Below are 22,165 nucleotides of genomic sequence, written 5' to 3'. Positions count from 1 at the left end.
GCGTGGAGGCAGCAGGGTTGCCAGGTAACGGGAGTAGCTAAAGTAACGCGTTACACAGCAGTGTTAGTTAGCGCACCATGTGGTTGTGTTTCAGTTGTGATTGTTATTATAGTTAGCAGCATAGTTACCTCGTGTTAGCATGTTTATTTAAGTCGAGTTATTACATTTCCACTCCATTTTATTTCACTGCTGTGTCACAAGGTGAGTAAAAATAATAAGGTTAGCTTAATGCCTGCTAGCTAGCTTAACTTGAGGCTACCTGCTAAAACCTACCTGAGGCTAATGTTACCTGTTAAAACCACTTAAGGCTAATGTTACCTGTTAAAACCTACCTGAGGCTAATGTTACCTGTTAAAACCTACCTGAGGCTAATGTTACCTGTTAAAACCTACCTGAGGCTAATGTTACCTGTTAAAACCACTTAAGGCTAATGTTACCTGTTAAAACCTCTTAATGCTAATGTTACCTGTTAAAACCTACCTGAGGCTAATGTTACCTGTTAAAACCTACCTGAGGCTAATGTTACCTGTTAAAACCTACCTGAGGCTAATGTTACCTGTTAAAACCACTTAAGGCTAATGTTACCTGTTAAAACCTCTTAATGCTAATGTTACCTGTTAAAACCTCTTAATGCTAATGTTACCTGTTAAAACCACTTAAGGCTAATGTTACCTGTTAAAACCTACCTGAGGCTAATGTTACCTGTTAAAACCACTTAAGGCTAATGTTACCTGTTAAAACCACTTAATGCTAATGTTACCTGTTAAAACCTCTTAATGCTAATGTTACCTGTTAAAACCTCTTAATGCTAATGTTACCTGTTAAAACCACTTAAGACTAATGTTACCTGTTAAAACCTACCTGAGGCTAATGTTACCTGTTAAAACCACTTAAGGCTAATGTTACCTGTTAAAACCACTTAATGCTAATGTTACCTGTTAAAACCTCTTAATGCTAATGTTACCTGTTAAAACCTACCTGAGGCTAATGTTACCTGTTAAAACCTACCTGAGGCTAATGTTACCTGTTAAAACCTACCTGAGGCTAATGTTACCTGTTAAAACCACTTAAGGCTAATGTTACCTGTTAAAACCTCTTAATGCTAATGTTACCTGTTAAAACCTCTTAATGCTAATGTTACCTGTTAAAACCACTTAAGGCTAATGTTACCTGTTAAAACCTACCTGAGGCTAATGTTACCTGTTAAAACCACTTAAGGCTAATGTTACCTGTTAAAACCACTTAATGCTAATGTTACCTGTTAAAACCTCTTAATGCTAATGTTACCTGTTAAAACCTACCTGAGGCTAATGTTACCTGTTAAAACCTACCTGAGGCTAATGTTACCTGTTAAAACCTACCTGAGGCTAATGTTACCTGTTAAAACCACTTAAGGCTAATGTTACCTGTTAAAACCTCTTAATGCTAATGTTACCTGTTAAAACCTCTTAATGCTAATGTTACCTGTTAAAACCACTTAAGGCTAATGTTACCTGTTAAAACCTACCTGAGGCTAATGTTACCTGTTAAAACCACTTAAGGCTAATGTTACCTGTTAAAACCACTTAATGCTAATGTTACCTGTTAAAACCTCTTAATGCTAATGTTACCTGTTAAAACCTACCTGAGGCTAATGTTACCTGTTAAAACCACTTAATGCTAATGTTACCTGCTAAAACCTCTTAATGCTAATGTTACCTGTTAAAACCTACCTGAGGCTAATGTTACCTGTTAAAACCACTTAATGCTAATGTTACCTGTTAAAACCTACCTGAGGCTAATGTTACCTGTTAAAACCACTTAATGCTAATGTTACCTGTTAAAACCTCCTTAATGCTAATGTTACCTGTTAAAACCTTCTTAAGGCTAATGTTACCTACTAAAACCTCCTTAATGCTAATGTTACCTGCTAAAACCTCTTAATGCTAATGTTACCTGTTAAAACCTACCTGAGGCTAATGTTACCTGTTAAAACCACTTAATGCTAATGTTACCTGTTAAAACCTCCTTAATGCTAATGTTACCTGTTAAAACCTTCTTAAGGCTAATGTTACCTCTTAAAACCTACCTGAGGCTAATGTTACCTGTTAAAACCACTTAATGCTAATGTTACCTGTTAAAACCTCTTAATGCTAATGTTACCTGCTAAAACCACTTAATGCTAATGTTACCTGCTAAAACCTCTTAATGCTAATGTTACCTGTTAAAACCTACCTGAGGCTAATGTTACCTGTTAAAACCACTTAATGCTAATGTTACCTGTTAAAACCTCCTTAATGCTAATGTTACCTGTTAAAACCTCCTTAATGCTAATGTTACCTGTTAAAACCTTCTTAAGGCTAATGTTACCTGTTAAAACCTACCTGAGGCTAATGTTACCTGTTAAAACCACTTAATGCTAATGTTACCTGTTAAAACCTCCTTAATGCTAATGTTACCTGTTAAAACCTACCTGAGGCTAATGTTACCTGTTAAAACCACTTAATGCTAATGTTACCTGTTAAAACCTCCTTAATGCTAATGTTACCTGCTAAAACCACTTAATGCTAATGTTACCTGTTAAAACCTCCTTAATGCTAATGTTACCTGTTAAAACCTTCTTAAGGCTAATGTTACCTGTTAAAACCTACCTGAGGCTAATGTTACCTGCTAAAACCTCCTTAATGCTAATGTTACCTGTTAAAACCTTCTTAAGGCTAATGTTACCTGTTAAAACCTACCTGAGGCTAATGTTACCTGTTAAAACCTACCTGAGGCTAATGTTACCTGCTAAATCCTCCTTAATGCTAATGTTACCTGTTAAAACCTTCTTAAGGCTAATGTTACCTGTTAAAACCTACCTGAGGCTAATGTTACCTGCTAAAACCTCCTTAATGCTAATGTTACCTGTTAAAACCTCCTTAAGGCTAATGTTACCTGTTAAAACCTTCTTAAGGCTAATGTTACCTGTTAAAACCTACCTGAGGCTAATGTTACCTGTTAAAACCTCCTTAATGCTAATGTTACCTGCTAAAACCACTTAATGCTAATGTTACCTGTTAAAACCTCCTTAATGCTAATGTTACCTGTTAAAACCTTCTTAAGGCTAATGTTACCTGTTAAAACCTACCTGAGGCTAATGTTACCTGCTAAAACCTCCTTAATGCTAATGTTACCTGTTAAAACCTTCTTAAGGCTAATGTTACCTGTTAAAACCTATCTGAGGCTAATGTTACCTGTTAAAACCTACCTGAGGCTAATGTTACCTGCTAAAACCTCCTTAATGCTAATGTTACCTGTTAAAACCTTCTTAAGGCTAATGTTACCTGTTAAAACCTACCTGAGGCTAATGTTACCTGCTAAAACCTCCTTAATGCTAATATTACCTGTTAAAACCTCCTTAATGCTAATGTTACCTGTTAAAACCTCCTTAAGGCTAATGTTACCTGTTAAAACCTTCTTAAGGCTAATGTTACCTGTTAAAACCTACCTGAGGCTAATGTTACCTGTTAAAACCTCCTTAATGCTAATGTTACCTGTTAAAACCTTCTTAAGGCTAATGTTACCTGTTAAAACCTACCTGAGGCTAATGTTACCTGTTAAAACCACTTAATGCTAATGTTACCTGTTAAAACCTCTTAATGCTAATGTTACCTGTTAAAACCTCCTTAAGGCTAATGTTACCTGTTAAAACCTTCTTAAGGCTAATGTTACCTGTTAAAACCTACCTGAGGCTAATGTTACCTGTTAAAACCTCCTTAATGCTAATGTTACCTGTTAAAACCTTCTTAAGGCTAATGTTACCTGTTAAAACCTACCTGAGGCTAATGTTACCTGTTAAAACCTCCTTAATGCTAATGTTACCTGCTAAAACCTCCTTAATGCTAATGTTACCTGTTAAAACCTCCTTAAGGCTAATGTTACCTGTTAAAACCTCCTTAATGCTAATGTTACCTGTTAAAACCTCCTTAAGGCTAATGTTACCTGTTAAAACCTCCTTAATGCTAATGTTACCTGCTAAAACCACTTGATGCTAATGTTACCTGCTAAAACCACTTTAGTCTACCTGCTAAAACCTACCTGAATGCTAATGTTACCTGCTAAAACCACTTGATGCTAAGGCTACCTGCTAAAACCACTTTAGTCTACCTGCTAAAACCACTTTAGGTTACCTGCTAAAACCTCCCTAAGGCTAATGCTACCTGCTAAAACCTCCTTAAGGCTAATGTTACCTGCTAAAACCTACTTAAGGCTAATGTTACCTGCTAAAACCTACTTTAGTCTACCTGCTAATACCTCCTTAAGGCTATTGTTACCTGCTCAGGCCTACTTAAGGCTATTGTTACCTGCTAAAGCCTACTTAAGGCTACCTGCTAAAACCTACTTTAGTCTACCTGCTAATACCTCCTTAAGGCTATTGTTACCTGCTCAGGCCTACTTAAGGCTATCGTTACCTGCTAAAGCCTACTTAAGGCTACCTGCTAAAACCTACTTGAGGTTAATGTGACTGTACCTGCTAAAACCTACTTTAGGGCAACGTTACCTGCTAAAACCTACTGTAGGCTACCAGCTAAAGCCTACTGTAGGCTAACGTTACCTGTTACCTGTTTTCATTTCAATTCCAATCACTGGCAAAATCAGTACTACTCAGGTGTAACCTCAATTCATACTGTGCAATACTTTCAGGGGATATTTCATATAATTCCAATCACTGTGCAATATCAATTTTCCACTTGTGCAATACTCTGTTTATTGTCGATATTGTATATATTGTTTCTATTTTTAATATTTCCACTTTTTTATATTGTTCCTATTTTTGTATTTCCTTCTATTTAAATTGTTCATATTTAATATGTCTGTCTAGTTTTGTTTTGCTTTTTTTTTTACTGTGTTGTATCTTGCTTTTTGTTTTTACTGATGCTTCTTGTTTCTGCACTATTCCTTTAGCTGCTGTACATTTCAAATTTCCCCATTGTGGGACTAATAAAGGAATATCTTATCTTATCTTAAAACCTACTTTAGGCTAACTTACCTGCTAAAACCCACTTGAGGCTAACACTACCTGCTAAAACTATATAAAACTAAATAATTACTGACTCTTATGATGCCGACTAGCAGCATAAGTTAACAAAAAGGCAACAAATTAGGACGAAAAATAACAAAACATGACTTTTGGCACTAATGAGTGATTTACTTTCGGAGCACCTGTGACTTTTCTCTGAGTCACGAGGCCAGTAGTGCCGGGAGGGGTGACGTCAGGGCAGCAGACGCAGGTGTATGTCATTAATGGAGAGAGCCCATGGCCACTATTAGGTTGGACGGTTTTGTTTTAAATGTCCTCTCTAGCCTTTGGAGTTTCTTTTCCACACATTAATGCTCCAGTGTCACTGCCTTGTAGTAAAAGCGGCAGGAGCAGGCGCTGGCCATGGTGCTGCAGAGGCATTTCACTCTCCCTCCCACTGGTGGTTTCAGTACAGTCTATAGGCATTTTCTAAGCAGCTTGTTGGTGTCTGTGCCACAACGGTCACTTTTGACTCCCCCAAATTAAAAAAGATCTATGAGTTTAAATCTTTTACCATCAGAGTATGTAATACATTTAAACAGGTACATGCAATTACATATAGTGGTTAAGATTTTAATTTGTAACATGTTTATTTTTATGGTTTTCATCACTTTTTCTCACTAAATGTCCTTACCGTAACATTACAATAATGTTCATTTTTATACATTTTGTTTTTTTAATTTATATAATGTTTTTAACATGTATTAAAGCAGCAGTGTGTAGAATTGGAGGATGGTATTCTACTGACTCCTATTGTCATTGTTTTTGCTAGTGCAGGTGGAAGAAGTTCCGGTAACACTTTATAATAACCATCATTTATAAATGGTAAATTGATAGTTAATTAAACTTGGTCGATAGTTACTTTACTGCTAACAAACAATGAAATGCTAATTCATAATTTCATAATGATTTAGTAGTTTACTAATGATTAGTAATGTTATAATTTATGATATTTTAACAGTTTATTGTTGCACATATTACAACGTTTTATATACTATATATAGTCTATAAGTATTTGTTAATGATTGCAAAATTATTTGTAAACCTTTACAAGAAATCGTTTGTAAAACATCAATAAACATTACATGGACCAGATATTTGTAACATTTTGTTAAGGGTTAATCATTTTGTAAACCATCTATAAATATTATTTGGATGGCTATTATAAAGTAGCAACTGATGATTATAATACCTTGTTAAATGGTTAATAAATACTTTGTAAAGCATCTGTTAACATTATTTTGATAGATAGATAGTTAATACTTTGGCAATGGTTAATAATTGGTTTCTGGTCCATTAACTACATAATGTTTATAGATGTTTTACAAACGATTTCTTAAAAGTTTACAATCATTTAGTAATCATTACCACATACTTAATATAGTTTAGAAAATCTTAGGATGTGTACAACAATAAATTATTAATAAATACTAATGTAATTGGATTGTAATTGTTATTGTCTCCTATGAGCTATGATACAATATATCATTTACAAATACATTATTTAATTTTTCACAAACTAATGATAAAATAACTGAAATTAAAGCATTACTAATAATTGGTAAACATTATTCATCATCATTTCATTGTTTCTTAACAGTAAAATAACAAAATAACTAAGTGTAATTAAATACCAATTTACCCTTTATAAACGATGGTTATTATAAAGTGTTACCGAAGTTCCTTAAGTACAGAAGTATTATCAGCGGAATATACTTACAGTATTGGAATCAAAAGCACTCATAATCCAGATTCTACCATATTATATGTATTCACCTGTAAAATGCAGCATTTTAATGTAGCAGATGGTCAATGTTGAGCTAATTTTAACTACTTTATACCCTATTGGGAGATTTATCCTATAAAAATGCATCATATTTTATTATTGATCCCATATTCAGGATGTAAAATCCTAATCTGCAAAGTAAATAGCTGTCAGATAAATGTCGTGAAAAACATTTTTAAAGGTTTACCTTTAAAACGTAGTGGGGTCGAAGTATAAAGTAGTATAAAACACAAGTAAAGTACACATACCTCAAAAATACCTTAAAGGTACAGTGTGTATGATTTGGCGACATCTAGTGGTGTGGTTGCAGATTGCAACTAACCAAGTCCGCTCACTCCCTTTCCAAGACTGCGGTAACATGAGCCGCTGAGTTGCAAAACCGTGGTAACGCCATTGGCCTTGCTCAGAGGCCATCCTTACCATATTAACACTACTTTAGGAGTCAGACGGCGGTACCGCAGTTTTGCGCTCTGCGGATCACGTTAATGCAGTTACATTGGCCCTTTAAGTACAGTATTTCGAATCCTTATTTAATATAAAGACAGTCCTGTTATTCGTGTAAAAAAAACACTGGCAGGTAATCTATACTGGAGGTTTAAACATTTCAATAGTCCTCCTCTAAATTTATTCCTGTGGCTCCACTTTCCTTTCAGATCCAATTTATCTCCCTCCCCGTGTCTCTTTAAGTGTCTCACTCTTGAGACATGTACTATGCAAACAAACACAGCCAGAGTCTAGTGAAACATCTGTCCTGGTCTTACACTAGCATCTGGTGCATTGAGAAAACAAAATACACAGACATGAGGGTGTAGGAGAGAAGGTGGCATATGTTGCTTTTACGACCTTTTTGTTTTAACAATGACTACAGTAGATTCAACACTGCTTTCTGTGGATACAGCATGTGTTACTATTTGCCCCTGTGGCTTGCGGCCTGCCCATCGCACAGATTCCAATGGCTGCTTTAGCATTTATCAGTACTAATCTGCATTTTGTTTTCCCAAATCACACCGCAATGATATTTCAATCATATTAATCCAGAAATCTTTTCTCCGCCCCCTTCCATTTCCCTCTCTCTGTCTCTGTCACACAGCAAGCACGACTCACTGACTCACAGCGGTGGAACGGTAAAGGGTAGCCCTGCCCTTGAGTCATATTCGCATTAAAGGGAGTGACAACATTAATAAATTGTATTTTAGTTCATAATATGCTCACTGAAAGGACGGCTGGTGGTGACGAACACTTTTTTAACAGAGGGAAGAATATAATCCTGAGTAAGTAGCTCCTGCACACACACACACACACACACACACACACACACACACACACACACACACACACACACACACACACACACATCAGCTTCTTTATTACTGTAGTTCAGCAAAGTAGAAATGCAGGAATCTCTTTTTGGGATTTTGCCGAAGTATAAGGACATCTACCAGGTAAGGAAAAAGCCTGATACAAATGTCTTGAATGAAAGGTGTGTGAAATATATAACTCAGAGAATTTTAAAAGCCATCTTGAAGAGATACGTTTGCACTAAAAGCTCATTCTTCTCAGACCTCATGTTTTATAATTTCATTGAGTACAACACAAAACTGGGGAAACAAACATTATTACCTTCTGGCCAGGCCAAAAGCCACTCTGAACCTATAAAAAACTACCTACAAGTCCATTTCAGCACAGTGGACAGTTCCCCGGGCTTACTGTAACCCTATTGGGACTGTCGGTGAGCGTCCGTCGGCTCTAGTCTGCCCGTGTCGGAGGTTTTTTGGCTGATTTTGAATCGGCGGTGGCACCTGTCGTTGAGAGAAATCACTCTGATTGGCGGTTCAACTTAAACAAATCAGTCCACAAGAAGAGAAACGGAAGTGAGGAAAGCAAGCCAACGAGTAAAGTCAAGAGGACACACACACAGAAGGCACTTCTCATTTTTCATCTTCATCTCATCTGATCATTCAAATAAACGGATATTTTCACAACGACATGGCCATCTGGAATGAAGTTAAGAGGTAAGTGAGAGTGGTGTGATGTTGGGTTGGTGTGTTTGGGGCTTCAAATGAATCGGTGCATGAGAAGAGAAACGGAAGTGAGGAAAGCAAGCCAACAAGTTAAGTCAAGAGGACGCCGGACAGAAGGCACTCACTGGTGAGTGAGAGAAACGCCTATTATAGTCTATGCATAGTATTTCATTGTTCAACACAGGCCATTTCGGTAGAATATGACAAAAGAAGAGAAATAATTTTGTTTTACTTTTGTATGGCACTTTTGTTTGTCACTTTTTAGGCGGATGTTTTACTGGCGTCTGGTAGTCGCTTTCAGTCCAAAATGACAGAAGTGTAGCTTGAGATAACTCATACCCCTGGCAGACTAATGCTAATGGTAGCAGTAGCCAACAGTAGCCAAGGTAGCTAACTAAGACCGACATGTGGCCTCACATGAGAGCCTGTAACGGTAGCTACATTTTTAAAATGTTAAAATGTTAATTTGATGTACAATTAGAGTTGTGATGTGCATGCGACAGCTCTTTTAAATTGTTACTCTCTCACATTAAATGCAGCACATGTGAATCAGCTGATGAGCCAGACCTTCTCATTAAGATGTCTGTGAAGTCTGTGAAACAGATGTTGGAACACTGGCCAACTCTTTTCAGAAAACAACAGGTAAGCCAACAAGTATATTAAAACAAAACAAAGTCCAAATACCCTGCACCTTGAACCATTCGCATTGGTACCATACTGGAAGGTAATGTCGTCAAACACTGGCCTTGTAACATGCTCAGAATGTTTATTAAAATAAAAAATAATCCTGCGAACGAATCATTCTTTGTGATTAATTTATTTATCTAAGGCAATTGGTTTCCTATATTCTACTGAGTAGACACAACTGTTCAGTTAAGTCGGACTAACTTGTTTTACTTAAGTTGCTAACGTTTAGAAAGAACAAGTTAATTTCACCTGACATTTTTAAGTTGGAACAACTTCACAAAACTAAGTAAATACAAAAAAATGGACATGAACTTAAGAAGTATTTATCAAGTAAACACAACATAAGATAAATAGTTATGTTTACTTAACTTTTTCAAGGCAATCGGTTTCCTAGATTTTTTAAAGTAAGATCAACCTGTCCTATTTTACAGTGTGCTGGGCGCTGATGTTGCAATGGAACGAATAATCGACTTTCACTTCTTGGCAATAAACGTTCTTGGTCGTAACAGCAGCTTTTATATCCACTGTCCTCTGTCTTCCAGTTTTCCTTTTTGAATGACAAATACAGACTACCAAGACCTGCTGGTAGGGAGAGTTATTTCCTTTTACACAGACGCAGAATGTACATGGTAGCTGGCCGACAGTTGTAGTCTTTGCAGTGCGTTCAAGTGCAACATTTTGGCCAAGACAAAGGCGACGTGAGGCGATGCAACTGGTGGCCTTCGTCACCGCTAGTTCTTTGATGTTGGGTTAGTGTGTTTGGGCCCTTAATCATCCCATCAAGATAGCCATAACCAAGCAAGAGGCATTGGATATCTGTCTGTCAGTCCACCACTTTGGTCCAGACTAGAATATCTCAATGACTGATAGATGGATTGCCATACAATTTTGTTGAAGGTTGAAAGTCCTGTGTTTGTTGGACCCATTCATCTCCCCTCCCACCCAACATAAGCAGTCCTTTTCACTTTTTATTCTACGTCGCTAGCTCTGAGCGTAGCATAATTATGCAGATGCATTAACATCGCAGTCAATACAGACTACACACATGTGCCCCTTGAATATATCTTACCAGATGCTACTGGGAAGGAAGCTCAGTGTTTTATGTGAACTGATAGTTATAAATAGATAAAACTGTATTTACTGTCCATTTATCTGGAACATTACTTATCTGTTTATGCCAATTATGATACTGCATCCTCCTGACCAGGTTTATGAGTCACAGTCAAAGAAGGAAATTGAGTGTTATCCCTAAGATGCTGTTAAAGGTGTAATGAATAATTAAGTTGAAATTAAACAATACAGGAGGTATGTGGGTCTTAGTGGTAATACACGAGGGAATTCTGAAATAAAGCTAGAGGATTTGAGGATATTTCAGAAGAGATATTTGCTGTGGCTATGAGTTCAGCTGTATTCCATTAAGTGCAACCAAGTGATCATTCCTATCAGACTGAAATATTAAGACCCTTTGCCTCATGGGAAATATTGTCTGTCAGGAGAGTCACTCTGTCCAGTAATTTTATGGTCAAATGAATCTATCCAGTGATTGAGTTTTACAACTAATAATAAAGCTTCACTTATAGCAACCCAGTCATCAGAATTTTTTTTGGCATTTCTGCAAACCACGGGATACACTGAATGTCATGTTTATGAACCAAAAATATGTTTCATAAATATGTTTCATATCAGCCTCGTATCACGCTTGCCAAAGTGCACAATGCGACATCAGTTAACGCTGTGAAAAGATTGGTTAGGTTTAGGAAACAAAACTACTTGGTTAAGGTTAGAAAAATCATCATTGATAGTGTTAAAATAATAATGTACCAATGTAACTTCAGAATTTCTTACGTAACGTAACAAGCATAACTATGTTATGTAACTAGTCAAAGTTTGGTTTTGAAAAACAAAACAAACTTTGAAAAACGGCTGCCATGTTTCTACAGTAGTCCAGGATGGACAAACCAAACATTGGCTCTACATAGGGCCGATCACATTTTCATATTTTCACTGTAGTTTTCCTACTCGCTTGGTAAATGGGAGAAGTTTCAGTTGGTTGCAATCTGCAACCTCATCGCTAGATGCCGCCAAATCCTACACACTGCACCTCTAAGGGCCAAAAACTATAAAGTTTGTCTCAAATAATGCCTTTCTTTGAGCAGGGATGGATGCTATTATCTGGGTATTGGTACTGTAGGACATGCCTGAGTTGAAAAAGGATAGAGCTGAAACAGCCACTTTATAATTGGAGCTGAGTCAGCAGGTGAATGATTGCAACTTTGCCCTATGGGATCATCACCATCATTATGATGTATTGGAGAAAGAAAAAAATGGTTATTTCTGTGTAACCTTGCCCTGGGCCCTGCTAATTAGATAGACTAATACCAAACACTGCTGGCTCCTGACAGGCTGTCACTCTTGTAGCAAAAAGGTCCAGATTAGGCTGTCCTTCAAACTGGGTTCAAGCCCCCTCGACAGCAAACATCCATCCTGCTGAACTGTCCTAAGGCAGACTGAATTCCCACCTGCTCCTGAGATGTTCAGCCAAGTGAGAACTTCCCTCTTCAATCAATAGTATATCACATCATTTTCCCCTCCATTGTCAGCACTAACTCATTTCAAATTGTGTTTTTCTTGCAGAATTTAGGTTATACAGCCCGCTGTCAAATAGCCCCCATCCACTTAATGTGACACAGGATTTAATGGTTAGGACATACAAGGGTTTTATTTTCCAGATACTGTGAGTGTAAGAACGCTAACATGGTTAATTACATGGGCTGCCAACAAACCAGCAGTGATTTCCCCCTGTGGTTGTAAAGGATCTCTATTACTATGAGGCATTTTTTCTGACCTCAGACCATGACAGAGGCGCAGTGTGCTGTAGCCTGTGCAGCAGTCATTAAATAATCCCTGCACAGGCCTAATCCACTCAACATCAGCTCATTCATGACTACAGAGAGGAATTAATAGTAGATGTGTTTGTGAGTGTATGAGTATTTATATTTATCTGGTTATATATGGATAATCTGGGTATTTCTTGACTGCTTATCATAACCCAACAGAAAGTCTTTTTGAGAGGCAGAGACAGAGGTTCTACAGAAATCTGATGTTTCTTGTGGTTTTTATACCCATATGGCGCATTGTTGCCCTGAGGCATCAAAAATGTCTACAATGTCAAAATAGCCCAATTTTTCAAATAATGGGGTGAAATTATTTTTTAGGAATAAAGATAATTAATGTAGTGAAGGGATATGAAGATTGAGGCCATAAACCTAAGCATTGGACAAATTCTGATTTTGACGTATTGGTTGCACTAAATAAAAGCTTAATGAATCACCAAAGAAAATTACAATTTATCCTGATGATAGGAACATGAATGTCTGCATGCAATGTGATGCCACTCCATCCAATAGTTGTTGAAACATTCCACTCTAACCACAAATGTCAACCTCATGGTGGCGCTTGAGGAAAAGTCAGGAGCTCAAAAAGGTCATTTGGATTCATCCTCTGTGGACCATGAATGTCAGTAAAAAAAAAATGCCAAAAAGTGCCAATCCATCAAGTACATGTAGAGGTATTTCACCGAAGGTGTGAACATTTCTGACCTGCTGGTGGCGCTGGATGAAAAGTCAGGGGATCACCAAAGTTTGTCAAATTCATACTCTAGGTACTGTGGAAATCTGTACTAAATGCCATGGCATTTCATTGAACAGTTGTTTCAATGAGAACCAAAAATATCAACCTCATGATGGCACTAGAGTAAAAGTCAGGGGATCACCAAAGCATTCATCATCTGGGGACCATGAATGTCCGTACAAAATTTCATGGCAACCCATTCAATAGTTTTTGAGATATTTCAGTCTGGATCAAAGTGGTGGACCTACAGACCAACAGACCAACCGGCATAGACATCCCTAGAGCCACAACGCTAGCATGGCGAAAAAGATGGAAATGATGGTGCTGCCGATACTGTAATGGTGGTTGTGAAATTAAACTAGTGATGTTGATTAAAGTGGTAATTATGATGATGTCAAGCTTGGCAATGATGATTTATCTTGATGGTGATAATGGTTGTGATAATGATGATGCTAAATCAGTAGCATCAATGAGGGTATACCCATGCGCGTCCTATCATGCCAGTGTGTTCCCCCTCTATGTTAATCTCCCAACTGGCATTGGCCTTTAGCCTCCTTGCTGTCGCCGCTGCTGTTGGGAGTGTTTTTGAAAGGACAATATCCCCCCATAAGCCGGACTCTATCAGCTTGATTGGTCCATTCATTTTTAACTTAATCTGTTCAGTATGTGGAGCAATTTAGATCAGGCAGCCAGGCCTTGGCCCCTAATCCACGGAACACTCCAGGGCAAATGGCTGCCTACACCCAGAAATGACCCCCACGGTCTCTATTCTTTCTCTGTTTATTTCTGCCTATTCTTGTTTTTGTTGGCCCTTGATCTCCACTCTGGCTGGGAGCCAGGAAAAGACAATAGGACAAGGCTGACCGTCAGAAAGATCACAGCTGAATGATCACAGATAAAGAAGAGAAAAGTCTCTGAAAATTAGGTTTACAGAGTGAAAGTACAGATGATGAAGACTGACAAGAAAGTTATCCAATGTTGCTGGTTGGACTTTTATTTTCATTGTCACCCATCCAACTTTGTACCAGACTTTTTCCACAGCTGGCCCCTTCCACAAATAAATGTCTCACCTTTCCTCATCTGCTGTCTTGCTATCTTTTGGGAGCAGTTCAGCTCAGTGGTTCATGGGAAATACGCGCCAGGGACACAGTTGTTGGCGTGTCAATGATAACCCATGTGTCACTCCAAGATACCACCGGCGGCTCTCCGTAAACCCATGGCTTTGTCTTCTGTCAGTGTCGCCATCACAGCTAAATGCCTGTGACTGCACAGCTCATCGCCAAAGAGAGGTGTCATCCCAGAGATGTATCACCGTGTACATGTCCCTGTCTCTTTGCTAGTCCACTCGAGGTGCAGAAGTGGAGTGACTGTGACTCAGGGTAGTGTGTGTGTGTGTGTGTGTGTGTGTGTGTGTGTGCGCGCCCCTGCGTGTGTCTGTTTGTGTATGTTCTTGTGTGGCTGTCCTTGTGAGAAAGATTTGAGTTTTGGCCCATTGGAGGGAGGCCACTTTGGTAAAGTGAGGTCATTTTGGCCTGTTCCCACTTTTTTCATTGAGTTATGACCATGGCCAGATTAACAGGGCAGAAATTAGCTGTTCAATTGGCCCATTTTCCCTCTAAATTCCCATCAATTACAGTGCACACAGTATACTGTAGATGGTACAGTAACCCAACCCTAACCCCAACCCTATTCCTATGTGCAAGAGCGGGATCCCCCACTGCCTGTCACAAGACGTGTGGTTAGGATTCCAACACTGGTGCGAGAAAAGGAGCCTAGATCCACTGTTATGTGCAGTTGGGTCTATTCTTTCCTCTTTACAGTGTTTGATGGATAGAGGGCTGTCTCATTCCACTATTAAAGTGTATGAAGCAGCCATTTCTTTCTGCCATGAGGGTTTTGGCGACAGACTGGTCACCCTTTCATGAAGTGATTTCTGTAATTGGTCAGGAGGCAGGGCAGTGGTGCGTGCCTCCTCCCCGCAGTGGGAACTGCCATTGGTGCTCGAGGCCTTGGTGAAGGACCCCTTTGAACTCTAGAGTATTCCTCTTTAAGGGCGTTGTCATTCAAGACAGCTTTGCTGCTTGCATTGACCTCAGGCATACTGAACAGCGTGTGCTTAGGTGATGGTGTGGCCGGAAAAGTATTTTCGAGGAAACGCCTGGCGGGGTGGCCTATAGGCAGGAGAGAAGAGATCCTCCCACTGTGGTCTGTGCACATTCTAAGAATCGTGTTGCGGTGTTGACGGCCTTGTTCGGTGGAGTGATTTGAGGATATGTGTAGGGTGGCGTCATGGGCGACGCCTTACCTGTTCATACAGTTCTACCTCTTGGACATGCCGGGCTCCTTTTCAGGGTCTGTGCTTGCTGGAACGACACAGGACTGGTGAAAAGGGTGAGGTGTGTGCGTCAGTTATGTTGCACTTGATACACAAAGCATGATACACCTACATGTTCCCATGCTCCTTGATGACCCGGGGAATGTGGTGTGCAGGGTGTCTACTGTTTGTCTTTTGACACCAGCAGGGTTAGGCCATGGCCTTACCCAGATCAGTCACATACTATCTGGGCTGGCTAAGGCCCCCTACTTCTCCGCTGCAGCGGCCTAGATTATAAAGAAGTAGGTGGGCTGCGGTGTCTAATCCTTAGCTGGTCTGGATCAGTGTGGTTAGGGCCATGTGGTGTCGCAACAGGGCGTACATACATCGGGCTCCACCCACTGTACCATAGAGTCCAGTAGAGGGCGGATGTGAGTTAGAACGTGGTTATGATATTGTAACTCTAGTTCTATAAGCCCAGGCGGAGTTGACACATGCATCACATGTTGCTGAACATGAATAATTTTACATAAGATATCATACAAACTTATGAGGATACGTTGCTCAGTTTGATGGTAATTTGAGGTAATTTGATGAAACACATTATTTGGGAAAATTCAACATGTGAGGTCAAAATCGACTTAATAAAGTTGTAAGAACTGCTTCTATCACATGCCCTATATTGCCCTACAATGACTCCTGCAGAGAGTCCTCAATGAAATTATTTGTCACTTGTGAAATAACAGCTGCAATGCTAAACTCCAGTGTTACAGAGCTCCTTGCTCTGTCTTCTCACCACGTGCAACTCGTCTTGTAAACATGTGTTAACACCTGAGATTTGCTCTCATCATACACCTCTGTGTGTAATTAAATGAATCAGTGATTGCCATTACAGATGGTGACAATTGCATCTATTTATGAGAGCAGCTGGATGTTCCCCGGCTACAGAATCACAAACAAGTCACATGAATCATCTTCTGGCAACAATAACGAGTTGGCGTTTGCGTCTAAGGAATGATATTGGAACAAAGTCTTATAAAAAATATCACTCACTTGGCAGCAGAATTACTTTTGGCAATATTAAATTTCTATTAAATATAGCCTCCTTTCTACAAAATCAAACAAGAATAGAGTCATGAATATATGCAATGTCCACACCCCTGGTTTCACTTTGTAGCCATTGTAGTGAATAATGTTAACAGTTCTTTTACCATAAACCCGCCTTGGAAATAGTTTTTATCTGAAAATGAGATGCGAATGTCATAACATTCAAGACACTATTAAGGTATACAAGAGTCAACAAAATGAACATAATTTTGCTGCATACTCTCAGAATGCATACTACACACAGACCCAATTAGACCAACATTATGATGCATTGAGATTAGTGTTGACAGAGCACACAGACACTGGGGTATTTTTAGATTTTGTTTACCTATTGAATTACTCTCCATCCTGGTAATCCCTTGTATTTCTCTGTTGATTTGTATCCAGTCATCTAATATTTATAGCTCTTAGGGTTACAGTGCATATTCACAAATAGACTACATCCTGTAGTTATGCAGTGTTTCATCCTTTACTGATGAAATACTCAAATTTATTCTTAATTGATTTGAGTTAACATGCCATACAAATCTTAAAAGCTATTGATAAGAAACATCCAGACCAGTAATGGTCCCAATATCTTTTGGCTTGTAACCCCTCACCCTGACTACATTTACATGCACACTGATATTCCACTATCATTGCAAATATGAAAATGTTCTGAATTTTATATGGTTCATGCAAAAAGCATATTCCGTTTGGATATTCTGAATTAGGCACATGATAGACAGACATGTGGGATATGCCGATATTATTCTGGTTTTAGGAGCATTCTTTTGACATGTATACAGCATTTGGACTATGCTTTTCAATTAGGGTTTTTACTGTCGTTTGCGACCCACTGCCTCTTGTCTGTGTATGGCCAGCTCTATGCGTTGTACACAAACCAAAAGACTAAAACACAGTTTTACAAAACTTGCAGAACTGTGGCAGTTGGTAAAGGAGGGACATTTAACTAATTTAAAGGACGTAGCTGTAGGACGTACGTCATGGGGGCGTTTTACGTTTATTGGAGTATACACGGATGCATGTAGATGGGAATATTAGTGGAATATAAATTTTCATTGTAAACAGCTCAACAGGAATATTGTCTTTTTCGGAATAAGGGCAAAAACATTGTTAATGAAGCAATGTCTACTTATGAGCACAGGTAAGAATTTTTATGGGCCCCAAAGAATTGAAAGTGTCCAGTAGTTCACAAGAAAACAATCGTTGATTTTGTTGTCAGCCGTCATTTCGTTCCCGATCTCATCAATCATTTTGCTATCGGTGTCTTCCATTATTTTGAGCTCAGGCTTCATATTGCCACTGATCTGATCCATGATTTTGTTTTCGGCCTCTTCCATTATATCGTTACTAGCCTTCATTTCCTTCTCGTTCTCATCCATCATTTTGCTCGCGATCTCATCCACCTTTTCCTCCTCAGCCGTCATTTCACTTTCGGTCTCAGGAGAAAACAAACTACAGCAGAAGACGAAGGAGGATTTTGATCAGTTCAACAGGTAACAAACAGCTGCAAAGTTTTACTGACTTTACTGACACAAACTCAGGCAGAAAATGATCAAACTGAAGTTAAATCGTTAAAATCTAAAAATAAAATAAAAATAATAAATGAAAAAAATTAATAAAGACAAAATAAAACAATAAATAATTGAATACCATTTAAATCAAAGAAACAATTTAAGAAAACATGAATTAGATCGCATAAATGAAAAGATATAATGGTGTTAAGATAACTATAATAATGAATGAACTATATAAATAAAGATAAAAATAGATCAAATAGAAGAAAAACTTAAACATAAAAACATTTTGATTCTCTTTTTTCTATGATTTCTAAGTGAATTTATGCGAATGAAAGCTAGTTGCCATCCACTACTGAGGAAACTGGATGTAAATATGACATTTGTGTTGGATTCATGTAGTAATGTGAGGAAGGTTACATCAGATGTGTGTGGAGCGATGAGGAGACTGTTTTCGTCTCTTCAGCGGAGCAGAAGCTTCAGTGGACGTTGAAGTCATTTATTTGCTAAATCTGTTTCCATTGCACTTTGTCACATTTTGCTTTGATTGATTGAAAGCCAGGGAATTGTAGAAAACTGTGGAGGTTGGGTTAACTAAACAGTTTGTTCCTGGTGTCGGGCATAGACGATGTTTACCTTTGGAGTTACCTTTCCCGGTGAGAAAAAGCAACATTGTCTCCCTTGGGGGCTTGTTGGTTTGTTATTTTAAGTTGATATTTTTTTGCATAAACACAATAAACATTGTGTCTTGGGTACACATATATGGCCATGGTGAGTAATCGCTTTGCTGGGGCTTTACCAGGTCATTGAGTTTATTTTTACACCTGTCGTGGCATGCACGAATACTAGGTTTGAGAGAGGAAAGGTAGTGTTGGATAGCCAGTTAGCTAAGGCAGAGGTATTCCAGAGTTGTTGGTTTTTTAAAAAAGCCTTAAAGTTTTTCTGAATTGTTTACGCACATGTAGCATTATTGCATGGAGCAGATTAATAATCAATCTTTAATTTATATTAAAATATGCATCTATAATTAATAACTCAAAATTATGAATCATTAACCCCTGAATTGTTGTCAAATGTGAAGGAGAGTGATATCTCAGATTCAGATATCACACACAATTAGTTTTAATATCAGAATTCAACCAGGCAACACCTCATTTTGAAAATTTCAAAGCTTTATATTAATCACTTATGTCTCATAATCTCAGGGATGCCTCAGAGTTCGGGGGCAGTTTACAGTGATTCGAGTTGTTTTATATACACACACATCAAATAACCAAGTTCTTTATAAAATGAAATGTTTATTTAACCAATTACATGACTAAACCAGTGACAGAATATGGTGATAATGATAATGAATGAATGTGGAAACAAATAAAACGATGAACATTTATGAATAGAAACAGATCAAATGTTCCAAAGTCAATTCAGTGACTGTTATCGCTCAGTTAAATTTGTAGTTTGACGTTTGCCTACCAATTCAATTTAGTTTAGGTGTTATTGCACCATTCAGAAGTTGAGAGTTTAAAAAGCACCAGGGAAGATTGCAAAGCAGTTTCATTGTCTAAATTTAGGGGTGGTCTAATTTAAGTTAGCTTGTTGATTGATTTCTTAATTATTCTTGCATCTAATATTAACTATCAATTTCTTAAACTAACGTTATTTATTAATTGACTCAAACTTTGTTTAGTAGCCTAATCATCAAACTCTTTCACATCTGAGAATGTATCTGTATCAGTGTTCATGTAGAGCAGTATAATACAAGCAGGCAGGAAAGAGCAGAACAGAAGACACCAGACTTCTCCTCCTTATCATCTGAGGAAGGGGTCCAGCTTTTAGTTAGCGGGACAACAGCACTCCTCCCATGTAATAAGCTATATTGATTCTTTCAATTAAACTCATTTTGCAGGACTAGTACTAGGTAATTTGCTTCACATGTTTAATTCTTCCATATCTGACAGCTGGGCTGTATTAGCTGCATAACGGTACCAAACACCTATATGATATAAACCACTGAATAAAACCTGGTCAATTGAAGTAAAATGAACTAACCAATTACACTACATAGATGAACCTTGTTATAATAACATGTAGGTACAGTATATGAAACACTACAACAGACAGGCCCATATATGAAGATATATATGTGCGCTGATTACACAGTAGATGAAGGGATAAGATTAATCTCAGCATATTAAAACAGTCAGTCCAAATGACAGCAACAGAGAAAGGGGAGGGGTCGCTCTGAAACAGACTGTAGGCCGCTGTGTCTGTGAGATTCTGTGGGCTTTGATGAGATACAAGTTTCCAACATAACAGTTAGAATTCAACTTCGACGACATGAAACTAAGGGAAATGTAAACACAGTTGATTATCATGAACTAGAGTCTATTCTATATGTTGTTCTAAGCATGTGTAACATTAAAAAGGAGTCACTTTATGTATGGTTCACAAACAACATTAAAAGGTGTAATACACTTTAAGTAGATTAAAAACATATATTCAAAATATAGGATTAACTGAGGCATTAGTAGGCACCCAAATTTCGGTTTAAGATTTCTGGGGACGTATATTATGCATATTTAGAAATAATATGCTTGTCGGACCAAGTGATTAATAAAAAGGATAGGCCTACTTAAGGTTTTGCCCTGATACTTCTGATTATTATTATTATAAGTATTTGAGTTATCTAAACTGAAAATGACCAAAATGGATGAATTGATTTAAACAAACTTAGTCACAAATTTGGTTTTCAAAATAATGCAGGGAGAGAGCAGAATGGTCTTAGACAAGGTTGTGTCTCTGCAGCCATGGCGGAAGGTAAGGCCCATGTAATATTTAATTGAAATATCTTTTTGTCATAAACATGTACATGGCGAAAATAACACGTTTGTAGGGCATGCAAACAAATGCATGTCTTTTCCCAAAAAAGCATGGGATTATCATAAAGTGTGCATGTCTGTAAAGGGGAGACTTGTGGGTACCCATAGAACCCCATTTTCATTCACGTCACATTTAGAGGTGAGAGGTCAAGGGACCCTTTTAAAAATGGCCAGGCCAGTTTTTCCTTGCCAAAATTTACGGTAACTTCGGAGCGTTATTTAGTGTTCTTCCCAACATGTGAGCATGACATGATTGGTACTAATGGTTCCTTAGTTTTTTAGTTTCATATGATACCAGTATCTTCACTCTTTAAAACTGAGCCTGCTTCAACCTCTGAAAGACAGAATAGTGGGAGGGTCAGCTGGCCTGGCCGCTGTCTGATTTTTAGGAGGATAAATGTGGGGTGAAAAATGATTAAACATGGGGTTCCAGGCTTGATATTACAGGGACACTGGCCCCCTCTGCCCCCCCCACCCCGAGAACCGCACCTGATTAAAAACCAGAACTTGTCCAGAGTCTGTAGTCTGTTTCATTTCATTTATTAGCTGAGGAAGTTTAACAAAGATTTCCTTTATAGGATGATTTAAACACTTCTTACAGTCTTTTTCTGTACATGAACCATTTCACAGCGGCAGGAACTTTATTCACCCAGCAATGAAACTGAGAGAAACATCAGAGCAGGTCTTCATGAACACAACAGAGAGAGACATGATTAGAAACAAACTCGGCTTGTAGAAAACTACAGAAACCCGTCACCAAAACTACACTACATATTTGTATATATATCATATACATGTTAGGTGGACACCTGATCACTACAGCCATGTTTGATGGTTAAACATGTGATTACAAACAATGGATATAAATTTGATGCTGCTTTTTCAAGTTCCACTTCGTCCATTTCATGAGTCGTTCTTAGTTTATCTGTATCATTTTGCTCTAAGCCACCTTTTTGCTGTCCATCTCAGCCTTCATTTTGCTCTCGGCATTCTTTTCGAACTCAGCCTCATCCTCTATTTCGCTCTTGATCTCAGCCTCCATTTCGCTCTCAGCATTCTTTTCGAACTCAGCCTCATCCTCCATTTCGCTCTCGACCTCATCCAACATTTCGCTCACAGTCTCGATCGCAGGCTTCTCGTAGTCATAGACCTCCTCGTTGATTTCGTTGTCAGCCGTCGT

The 22,165-nt window shown here is 38.2% G+C and overlaps 1 long non-coding RNA gene across 2 annotated transcripts; it reads left to right on the top strand.

The window, feature by feature from the left end:
• Positions 1–7: 7 nt before the first annotated feature.
• On the top strand, positions 8–20,701 carry LOC119483972. Of its 2 annotated transcripts, XR_005205878.1 has the most exons (4): positions 9–201; positions 7,918–8,098; positions 15,811–15,813; positions 20,690–20,701. It is a non-coding gene; the product is annotated as an uncharacterized LOC119483972 (long non-coding RNA). The 2 variants fall into 2 exon arrangements; XR_005205879.1 differs by lacking the exons at positions 15,811–15,813; positions 20,690–20,701 and adding an exon at positions 18,010–18,327 and having other exon boundaries at positions 8–201.
• Positions 20,702–22,165: the final 1,464 nt, after the last annotated feature.

Source organism: Sebastes umbrosus, chromosome 24 (assembly GCF_015220745.1).
Source record: "Sebastes umbrosus isolate fSebUmb1 chromosome 24, fSebUmb1.pri, whole genome shotgun sequence".
Classification (NCBI taxonomy): domain Eukaryota; kingdom Metazoa; phylum Chordata; class Actinopteri; order Perciformes; family Sebastidae; genus Sebastes; species Sebastes umbrosus.
Note: the sequence above shows the minus strand (reverse complement) of the source record. Positions and strands in the feature narration are given on the sequence as shown.